The following is a 13460-nucleotide window of genomic DNA, read 5'->3' as shown; positions in this document are numbered from 1 at the left end:
GCACCATTACACCAGGAGACCACTGCCCGATACAGACACCATTACACCAGGAGACCACTGCCCGATACAGACACCATTACACCAGGAGAACACTGCCCGATACAGACACCATTACACCAGGAGACCACTGCCCGATACAGCACCATTACACCAGGAGACCACTGCCCGATACAGCACCAATACACCAGGAGAACACTGCCCGATACAGCACCAATACACCAGGAGACCACTGCCCGATACAGACACCATTACACCAGGAGACCATTGCCCGATACAGGCACCATTACACCAGGAGAACACTGCCCGATACAGACACCATTACACCAGGAGAACACTGCTCGATACAGACACCATTACACCAGGAGAACACTACCCGATACAGACCCCATTACACCAGGAGAACACTGCCCGATACAGGCACCATTACACCAGGAGAACACTGCCCGATACAGCACTATTACACCAGGAGAACACTGCCCGATACAGCACCATTACACCAGGAGACCACTGCCCGCTACAGGCACCATTACACCAGGAGACCACTGCACGATACATCACCATACACCAGGAGAACACTGCCCGATACAGACACCCATTACACCAGGAGAACACTGCCCGATACAGGCACCATTACGCCAGGAGAACACTGCCCGATACAGGCACCATTACACCAGGTGAGAACACTGCCCGATACAGGCACCATTCACCAGGAGAGACCCTGCCCGATACAGACACCATTACACCAGGAGACCACTGCCCGATACAGCACCATTACACCAGGAGAACACTGCCCGATACAGGCACCATTACACCAGGAGAACACTGCCCGATACAGACACCATTACACCAGGAGAACACTGCCCGATACAGACACCATTACACCAGGAGAACACTGCCCTATACAGACACCATTATACCAGGAGACCACTGCCCGATACAGCACCATTACACCAGGAGAACACTGCCCGTTACAGACCCCATTACACCAGGAGACCACTGCCCGATACAGACACCATTACACCAGGAGACCACTGCACGATACAGCACCATTACACCAGGAGACCACTGCCCGATACAGGCACCATTACACCAGGAGACCACTGCCCGATATAGACACCATTACACCAGGAGAACACTGCCCGATACAGACACCATTACACCAGGAGACCACTGCCCGATAGAGGCACCATTACACCAGGAGAACACTGCCCGATACAGGCACCATTACGCCAGGAGAACACTGCCCGATACAGGCACCATTACACCAGGAGAACACTGCCCGATACAGGCACCATTACACCAGGAGACCACTGCCCGATACAGACACCATTACACCAGGAGACCACTGCACGATACAGCACCATTACACCAGGAGAACACTGCCCGATACAGGCACCATTACACCAGGAGAACACTGCCCGATACAGACACCATTACACCAGGAGAACACTGCCCGATACAGACACCATTACACCAGGAGAACACTGCCCTATACAGACACCATTATACCAGGAGACCACTGCCCGATACAGCACCATTACACCAGGAGAACACTGCCCGATACAGCACCATTACACCAGGAGAACACTGCCCGATACAGACACCATTACACCAGGAGAACACTGCCCGATACAGACACCATTACACCAGGAGAACACTGCCCGATACAGACACCATTACACCAGGAGAACACTGCCCTATACAGACACCATTATACCAGGAGACCACTGCCCGATACAGCACCATTACACCAGGAGAACACTGCCCGATACAGCACCATTACACCAGGAGAACACTGCCCGTTACAGACCCCATTACACCAGGAGACCACTGCACGATACAGACACCATTACACCAGGAGACCACTGCCCGATACAGCACCATTACACCAGGAGACCACTGCCCGATACAGGCACCATTACACCAGGAGACCACTGCCCGATATAGACACCATTACACCAGGAGAACACTGCCCGATACAGACACCATTACACCAGGAGACCACTGCCCGATAGAGGCACCATTACACCAGGAGAACACTGCCCGATACAGACCCCATTACACCAGGAGAACACTGCCCGATACAGACCCCATTACACCAGGAGAACACTGCCCGATACAGACACCATTACACCAGGAGACCACTGCCCGATACAGACACCATTACACCAGGAGAACACTGCCCGATACAGACACTATTACACCAGGAGAACACTACCCGATACAGACACCATTACACCAGGAGACCACTGCCCGATACAGACACCATTACACCAGGAGAACACTGCCCGATACAGACACCATTACACCAGGAGACCACTGCCCGATACAGGCACCATTACACCAGGAGACCACTGCCCGATACAGCACCATTACACCAGGAGACCACTGCCCGATACAGCACCATTACACCAGGAGACCACTGCCCGATACATCACCATTACACCAGGAGAACACTGCCCGATACAGCACCATTACACCAGGAGACCACTGCACGATACAGCACCATTACACCAGGAGACCACTGCCCGCTACAGGCACCATTACACCAGGAGAACACTGCCCGATACAGACACCATTACACCAGGAGACCACTGCCCGATACAGACACCATTACACCAGGAGACCACTGCCCGATACAGCACCATTACACCAAGAGACCACTGCCCGATACAGACACCATTACACCAGGAGAATACACTGCCCGATATAGACACCATTACACCAGGAGACCACTGCCCGATGCAGACCCCATTACACCAGGAGAACACTGCCCGATACAGGCACCATTACACCAGGAGAACACTGCCCGATACAGCACCATTACACCAGGAGAACACTGCCCGATACAGACACCATTACACCAGGAGACCACTGCCCGATATAGACACCATTACACCAGGAGACCACTGCCCGATACAGACACCATTACACCAGGAGACCACTGCCCGATATAGACACCATTACACCAGGAGACCACTGCCCGATACAGCCACCATTACACCAGGAGAACACTGCCCGATACAGGCACCATTACACCAGGAGAAACACTGCCGATACAGCACCATTACACCAGGAGACCACTGCCCGATACAGACACCATTACACCAGGAGAACACTGCCCGATACAGGCACCATTACACCAGGAGAACACTGCCCGATACAGCACCATTACACCAGGAGAACACTGCCCGATACAGCACCATTACACCAGGAGACCACTGCCCGATACAGACACCATTACACCAGGAGACCACTGACCGATACAGACACCATTACACCAGGAGACCACTGCCCGATACAGCACCATTACACCAGGAGACCACTGCCCGATACAGCACCATTACACCAGGAGAACACTGCCCGATACATCACCATTACACCAGGAGACCACTGCCCGATACAGCACCATTACACCAGGAGAACACTGCCCGATACAGACACCATTACACCAGGAGACCACTGCCCGATACAGACACCATTACACCAGGAGACCACTGCCCGATACAGGCACCATTACACCAGGAGACCACTGCCCGATACAGGCACCATTACACCAGGAGACCACTGCCCGATACAGCACCATTACACCAGGAGAACACTGCCCGATACAGCACCATTACACCAGGAGACCACTGCCCGATACAGACACCATTACACCAGGAGACCACTGCCCGATACAGACCCCATTACACCAGGAGACCACTGCCCGATACAGGCACCATTACACCAGGAGACCACTGCCCGATACAGCACCATTACACCAGGAGACCACTGCCCGATACAGCACCATTACACCAGGAGACCACTGCCCGATACAGCACCATTACACCAGGAGAACACTGCCCGATACAGCACCATTACACCAGGAGACCACTGCCCGATACAGACACCATTACACCAGGAGACCACTGCCCGATACAGACCCCATTACACCAGGAGACCACTGCCCGATACAGGCACCATTACACCAGGAGACCACTGCCCGATACAGCACCATTACACCAGGAGACCACTGCCCGATACAGCACCATTACACCAGGAGACCACTGCACGATACAGCACCATTACACCAGGAGACCACTGCCCGATACAGACACCATTACACCAGGAGACCACTGCCCGATACAGACACCATTACACCAGGAGACCACTGCCCGATACAGCACCATTACACCAGGAGACCACTGCCCGATACAGACACCATTACACCAGGAGAACACTGCCCGATACAGCACCATTACACCAGGAGACCACTGCCCGATACAGACACCATTACACCAGGAGAACACTGCCCGATACAGCACCATTACACCAGGAGACCACTGCCCGATACAGACACCATTACACCAGGAGACCACTGCCCGATACAGCACCAATACACCAGGAGAACACTGCCCGATACAGCACCAATACACCAGGAGACCACTGCCCGATACAGACACCATTACACCAGGAGAACACTGCCCGATACAGGCACCATTACACCAGGAGAACACTGCCCGATACAGACACCATTACACCAGGAGACCACTGCCCGATACAGCACCATTACACCAGGAGACCACTGCCCGATACAGACACCATTACACCAGGAGAACACTGCCCGATACAGACACCATTACACCAGGAGACCACTGCCCGATACAGGCACCATTACACCAGGAGACCACTGCCCGATACAGACACCATTACACCAGGAGAACACTGCCCGATACAGGCACCATTACACCAGGAGAACACTGCCCGATACAGACACCATTACACCAGGAGACCACTGCCCGATACAGGCACCATTACACCAGGAGACCACTGCCCGATACAGCACCATTACACCAGGAGACCACTGCCCGATACAGCACCATTACACCAGGAGACCACTGCCCGATACAGCACCATTACACCAGGAGAACACTGCCCGATACAGACCCCATTACACCAGGAGAACACTGCCCGATACAGGCACCATTACACCAGGAGAACACTGCCCTATACAGACACCATTATACCAGGAGACCACTGCCCGATACAGGCACCATTACACCAGGAGACCACTGCCCGATACAGCACCAATACACCAGGAGAACACTGCCCTATACAGACACCATTATACCAGGAGACCACTGCCCGATACAGCACCATTACACCAGGAGACCACTGCCAGATACAGACACCATTACACCAGGAGAACACTGCCCGATACAGCACCATTACACCAGGAGAACACTGCCCGATACAGACCCCATTACACCAGGAGAACACTGCCCGATACAGACACCATTACACCAGGAGAACACTGCCCGTTACAGACACCATTACACCAGGAGAACACTGCCCGTTACAGACACCATTACACCAGGAGACCACTGCCCGATACAGCACCATTACACCAGGAGACCACTGCCCGATACAGGCACCATTACACCAGGAGAACACTGCCCGATACAGACACCATTACACCAGGAGAACACTGCTCGATACAGACACCATTACACCAGGAGAACACTACCCGATACAGACCCCATTACACCAGGAGAACACTGCCCGATACAGGCACCATTACACCAGGAGAACACTGCCCGATACAGCACTATTACACCAGGAGAACACTGCCCGATACAGCACCATTACACCAGGAGACCACTGCCCGCTACAGGCACCATTACACCAGGAGACCACTGCACGATACATCACCATTACACCAGGAGAACACTGCCCGATACAGACACCATTACACCAGGAGAACACTGCCCGATACAGGCACCATTACGCCAGGAGAACACTGCCCGATACAGGCACCATTACACCAGGAGAACATTGCCCGATACAGGCACCATTACACCAGGAGACCACTGCCCGATACAGACACCATTACACCAGGAGACCACTGCACTATACAGCACCATTACACCAGGAGAACACTGCCCGATACAGGCACCATTACACCAGGAGAACACTGCCCGATACAGACACCATTACACCAGGAGAACACTGCCCGATACAGACACCATTACACCAGGAGAACACTGCCCTATACAGCACCATTACACCAGGAGAACACTGCCCGTTACAGCACCATTACACCAGGAGACCACTGCCCGATACAGACCCCATTACACCAGGAGACCACTGCCCGATACAGACCCCATTACACCAGGAGAACACTGCCCGATACAGCACCAATACACCAGGAGAACACTACCCGATACAGACCCCATTACACCAGGAGAACACTGCCCGATACAGGCACCATTACACCAGGAGAACACTGCCCGATACAGCACCATTACACCAGGAGACCACTGCCCGATACAGGCACCATTACACCAGGAGACCACTGCCCGATACAGCACCATTACACCAGGAGAACACTGCACGATACAGACACCATTACACCAGGAGACCACTGCCCGATACAGCACCATTACACCAGGAGACCACTGCCCGATACAGGCACCATTACACCAGGAGACCACTGCCCGATACAGCACCATTACACCAGGAGAACACTGCCCGATACAGACACCATTACACCAGGAGACCACTGCCCGATACAGGCACCATTACACCAGGAGAACACTGCCCGATACAGACCCCATTACACCAGGAGAACACTGCCCGATACAGACACCATTACATCAGGAGAACACTGCCCGATACAGACCCCATTACACCAGGAGAACACTGCCCGATACAGACACCATTACACCAGGAGACCACTGCCCGATACAGACACCATTACACCTGGAGAACACTGCCCGATACAGGCACCATTACACCAGGAGACCACTGCCCGATACAGACACCATTACACCTGGAGAACACTGCCCGATACAGGCACCATTACACCAGGAGACCACTGCCCGATACAGACACCATTACACCAGGAGAACACTGCCCGATACAGACACCATTACACCAGGAGAACACTGCCCGATACAGACACCATTACACCAGGAGACCACTGCCCGATACAGGCACCATTACACCAGGAGACCACTGCCCGATACAGCACCATTACACCAGGAGAACACTGCCCGATACAGACATCATTACACCAGGAGAACACTGCCCGATACAGACACCATTACACCAGGAGAACACTGCCCGATACAGCACCATTACACCAGGAGACCACTGCCCGATACAGCACCATTACACCAGGAGAACACTGCCCGATACAGACACCATTACACCAGGAGACCACTGCCCGATAGAGGCACCATTACACCAGGAGAACACTGCCCGATACAGACCCCATTACACCAGGAGAACACTGCCCGATACAGACACCATTACACCAGGAGACCACTGCCCGATACAGCACCATTACACCAGGAGAACACTGCCCGATACAGCACTATTACACCAGGAGACCACTGCCCGATACAGACACCATTACACCAGGAGACCACTGCCCGATACAGCACCATTACACCAGGAGAACACTGCCCGATACAGGCACCATTACACCAGGAGACCACTGCCCGATACAGCACCATTACACCAGGAGAACACTGCCCGATACAGACACCATTACACCAGGAGACCACTGCCCGATATAGACACCATTACACCAGGAGACCACTGCCCGATGCAGACCCCATTACACCAGGAGAACACTGCCCGATACAGACACCATTACACCAGGAGAACACTGCCCGATACAGACACCATTACACCAGGAGACCACTGCCCGATACAGGCACCATTACACCAGGAGAACACTGCCCGATACAGACCCCATTACACCAGGAGAACACTGCCCGATACAGCACCAATACACCAGGAGAACACTGCCCGATACAGACACTATTACACCAGGAGAACACTGCCCGATACAGACACCATTACACCAGGAGAACACTGCCCGATACAGACACCATTACACCAGGAGACCACTGCCCGATACAGCACCATTACACCAGGAGACCACTGCCCGATACAGACACCATTACACCAGGAGAACACTGCCCGATATAGACACCATTACACCAGGAGACCACTGCTCGATACATCACCATTACACCAGGAGAACACTGCCAGATACAGACACCATTACACCAGGAGAACACTGCCCGATACAGCACCATTACACCAGGAGAACACTGCCCGATACAGGCACCATTACACCAGGAGACCACTGCCCGATACAGCACCATTACACCAGGAGAACACTGCCCGATACAGACACCATTACACCAGGAGACCACTGCCCGATACAGGCACCATTACACCAGGAGACCACTGCCCGATACAGCACCATTACACCAGGAGACCACTGCCCGATACAGGCACCATTACACCAGGAGACCACTGCCCGATATAGACACCATTACACCAGGAGACCACTGCCAGATACAGACACCATTACACCAGGAGAACACTGCCCGATACAGCACCATTACACCAGGAGAACACTGCCCGATACAGACACCATTACACCAGGAGAACACTGCCCGATACAGACACCATTACACCAGGAGAACACTGCCCGATACAGACACCATTACATTAGGAGAACACTGCCCGATACAGACACTATTACACCAGGAGAACACTGCCCGATACAGACACCATTACACCAGGAGACCACTGCCCGATACAGCACCATTACACCAGGAGAACACTGCCCGATACAGCACCATTACACCAGGAGAACACTGCCCGATACAGACACCATTACACCAGGAGAACACTGCCCGCTACAGACACCATTACACCAGGAGAACACTGCCCGCTACAGACACCATTACACCAGGAGACCACTGCCGATACAGCACCATTACACCAGGAGACCACTGCCCGATACAGGCACCATTACACCAGGAGACCACTGCCCGATACAGACACTATTACACCAGGAGAACACTGCCCGCTACAGACACCATTACACCAGGAGAACACTGCCCGATACAGACACCATTACACCAGGAGACCACTGCCCGATACAGACACCATTACACCAGGAGAACACTGCCCGCTACAGACACCATTACACCAGGAGAACACTGGCCGATACAGACCCCATTACACCAGGAGAACACTGCCCGATACAGCACCATTACACCAGGAGAACACTGCCCGATACAGACACCATTACACCAGGAGAACACTGCCCGCTACAGGCACCATTACACCAGGAGAACACTGCCCGATACAGCACCATTACACCAGGAGACCACTGCCCGATACAGACCCCATTACACCAGGAGAACACTGCCCGATACATCACCATTACACCAGGAGACCACTGCCCGATACAGGCACCATTACACCAGGAGAACACTGCCCGATACAGCACCATTACACCAGGAGACCACTGCCCGATACAGGCACCATTACACCAGGAGAACACTGCCCGATACAGACACCATTACACCAGGAGACCACTGCCCGATACAGGCAGAAATTACACCAGGAGAACACTGCCCGATACAGCACCATTACACCAGGAGACCACTGCCCGATACAGCACCATTACACCAGGAGACCACTGCCCGATACAGACCCCATTACACCAGGAGAACACTGCCCGATACAGACACCATTACACCAGGAGAACACTGCCCAATACAGACACCATTACACCAGGAGAACACTGCCCGATACAGACACCATTACACCAGGAGAACACTGCCCGATACAGCACCATTACACCAGGAGACCACTGCCCGATACAGCACCATTACACCAGGAGACCACTGCCCGATACAGCACCATTACACCAGGAGACCACTGCCCGATGCAGACCCCATTACACCAGGAGAACACTGCCCGATACAGGCACCATTACACCAGGAGACCACTGCCCGATACAGGCACCATTACACCAGGAGAACACTGCCCGATACAGGCACCATTACACCTGGAGAACACTGCCCGATACAGACACCATTACACCAGGAGAACACTGCCCGATACAGACACCATTACACCAGGAGACCACTGCCCGATACAGGCACCATTACACCAGGAGACCACTGCCCGATACAGACACCATTACACCAGGAGACCACTGCCCGATACAGACCCCATTACACCAGGAGACCACTGCCCGATACAGGCACCATTACACCAGGAGAACACTGCCCGATACAGGCACCATTACACCAGGAGACCACTGCCCGATATAGACACCATTACACCAGGAGACCACTGCCCGATACAGACCCCATTACACCAGGAGAACACTGCCCGATACAGCACCATTACACCAGGAGACCACTGCCCGATACATCACCATTACACCAGGAGACCACTGCCCGATGCAGACCCCATTACACCAGGAGAACACTGCCCGATACAGGCACCATTACACCAGGAGAACACTGCCCGATACAGACACCATTACACCAGGAGAACACTGCCCGATACAGGCACCATTACACCAGGAGAACACTGCCCGATACAGGCACCATTACACCAGGAGAACACTGCCCGATACAGCACCATTACACCAGGAGAACACTGCCCGATACAGCACTATTACACCAGGAGAACACTGCCCGATACAGCACCATTACACCAGGAGAACACTGCCCGATACAGACACCATTACACCAGGAGAACACTGCCCGATACAGACACCATTACACCAGGAGAACACTGCCCGATACAGACCCCATTACACCAGGAGAACACTGCCCGATACAGACACCATTACACCAGGAGAACACTGCCCGATACAGCACCATTACACCAGGAGACCACTGCCCGATACAGACACCATTACACCAGGAGAACACTGCCCGATACAGACACCATTACACCAGGAGAACACTGCCCGATACAGCACTATTACACCAGGAGACCACTGCCCGATACAGCACCATTACACCAGGAGAACACTGCCCGATACAGACACTATTACACCAGGAGAACACTGCCCGATACAGACACCATTACACCAGGAGACCACTGCCCGATACAGCACCATTACACCAGGGAGAAAAGTGCCCGATACAGCACCATTACACCAGGAGACCACTGCCCGATACAGACACCATTACACCAGGAGACCACTGCCAGATACAGACACCATTACACCAGGAGAACACTGCCCGATACAGCACCATTACACCAGGAGAACACTGCCCGATACAGGCACCATTACACCAGGAGACCACTGCCCGATACAGACACCATTACACCAGGAGAACACTGCCCGATACAGCACCATTACACCAGGAGAACACTGCCCGATACAGACACTATTACACCAGGAGAACACTGCCCGATACAGACACCATTACACCAGGAGACCACTGCCCGATACAGCACCATTACACCAGGAGAACACTGCCCGATACAGCACCATTACACCAGGAGAACACTGCCCGATACAGACACCATTACACCAGGAGACCACTGCCAGATACAGACACCATTACACCAGGAGAACACTGCCCGATACAGCACCATTACACCAGGAGAACACTGCCCGATACAGACACCATTACACCAGGAGACCACTGCCCGATACAGACACCATTACACCAGGAGACCACTGCCCGATACAGACACCATTACACCAGGAGAACACTGCCCGATACAGCACCATTACACCAGGAGACCACTGCCCGATACAGCACCATTACACCAGGAGAACACTGCCCGATACAGGCACCATTACACCAGGAGAACACTGCCCGATACAGCACCATTACACCAGGAGAACACTGCCCGATACAGGCACCATTACACCAGGAGAACACTGCCCGATACAGACACCATTACACCAGGAGACCACTGCCCGATACAGCACCATTACACCAGGAGAACACTGCCCGATACAGCACCATTACACTAGGAGACCACTGCCCGATACAGACACCATTACACCAGGAGACCACTGCCAGATACAGACACCATTACACCAGGAGAACACTGCCCGATACAGCACCATTACACCAGGAGAACACTGCCCGATACAGGCACCATTACACCAGGAGAACACTGCCCGATACAGGCACCATTACACCAGGAGAACACTGCCCGATACAGACACCATTACACCAGGAGAACACTGCCCGATACAGGCACCATTACACCAGGAGAACACTGCCCGATACAGGCACCATTACACCAGGAGAACACTGCCCGATACAGGCACCATTACACCAGGAGAACACTGCCCGATACAGACACCATTACACCAGGAGAACACTGCCCGATACAGACACCATTACACCAGGAGACCACTGCCCGATACAGCACCATTACACCAGGAGAACACTGCCCGATACAGCACCATTACACCAAGAGAACACTGCCCGATACAGACACCATTTTACTAGAGACCACTGGCAGATAAGAGCATCATTCCATGATGAGTTATTGAGTGAACGGCCACACGACGGTTGTTGTATTCTTTGTCCCCCCGTCACCTCCCTCCCTGTTTATATGGGAAGATCCCAGTGATCGGCCAATAAATGTGGCTGTCCTGGCTGATAAGTGTGACGTTTATGTGGAGCAATAATCAGCATGTGAGGCCTCTCAGAAAGGTCCCGGTCTCCATCAGTATCTGACACTTCTTCCAGCTCTGGTAGGAATCATAGCCATGCCACTATTGTGAACAGAGTCATACACCAAGGGAACTGGAAAAGCTGATGGGTGATGTCTCTGATGAACACCTCCAGCTCTCTCATGACTGTCTCTGTGAGTCCGGTGTATGTCTCTGATGACTTTCTCTGTAAGTCTGGTGTATGTCTCTGATGACTGTCTCTGTGAGTCTGGTGTATGTCTCTGATGACTTTCTCTGTGAGTCTGGTGTATGTCTCTGATGACTGTCTCTGATGAACACCTCAAGCTCTCTCATGACTGTCTCTGTGAGTCTGGTGTATGTCTCTGATGACTGTCTCTGTGAGTCTGGTGTATGTCTCTGATGACTGTCTCTGATGAACACCTCAAGCTCTCTCATGACTGTCTCTGTGAGTCTGGTGTATGTCTCTGATGACTGTCTCTGTGAGTTTGGTGTATGTCTCTGATGACTGTCTCTGTGAGTCTGGTGTATGTCTCTGATGACTGTCTCTGTGAGTCTGGTGTATGTCTCTGATGACTGTCTCTGATGAACACCTCAAGCTCTCTCATGACTGTCTCTGTGAGTCTGGTGTATGTCTCTGATGACTGTCTCTGTGAGTCTGGTGTATGTCTCTGATGACTGTCTCTGTGAGTCTGGTGTATGTCTCTGATGACTGTCTCTGTGAGTCCGGTGTATGTCTCTGATGACTGTCTCTGTGAGTCTGGTGTATGTCTCTGATGACTTTCTCTGTGAGTCCGGTGTATGTCTCTGATGACTGTCTCTGTGAGTCCGGTGTATGTCTCTGATGACTGTCTCTGTGAGTCCGGTGTATGTCTCTGATGACTTTCTCTGTAAGTCTGGTGTATGTCTCTGATGACTGTCTCTGTGAGTCTGGTGTATGTCTCTGATGACTTTCTCTGTGAGTCTGGTGTATGTC

The sequence above is a fragment of the Dendropsophus ebraccatus genome, chromosome 2 (assembly GCF_027789765.1).
Source record: "Dendropsophus ebraccatus isolate aDenEbr1 chromosome 2, aDenEbr1.pat, whole genome shotgun sequence".
NCBI lineage: Eukaryota > Metazoa > Chordata > Amphibia > Anura > Hylidae > Dendropsophus > Dendropsophus ebraccatus.
The sequence above is the reverse complement of the archived record's forward strand: the minus strand, read 5'-3'. Positions refer to the sequence as shown.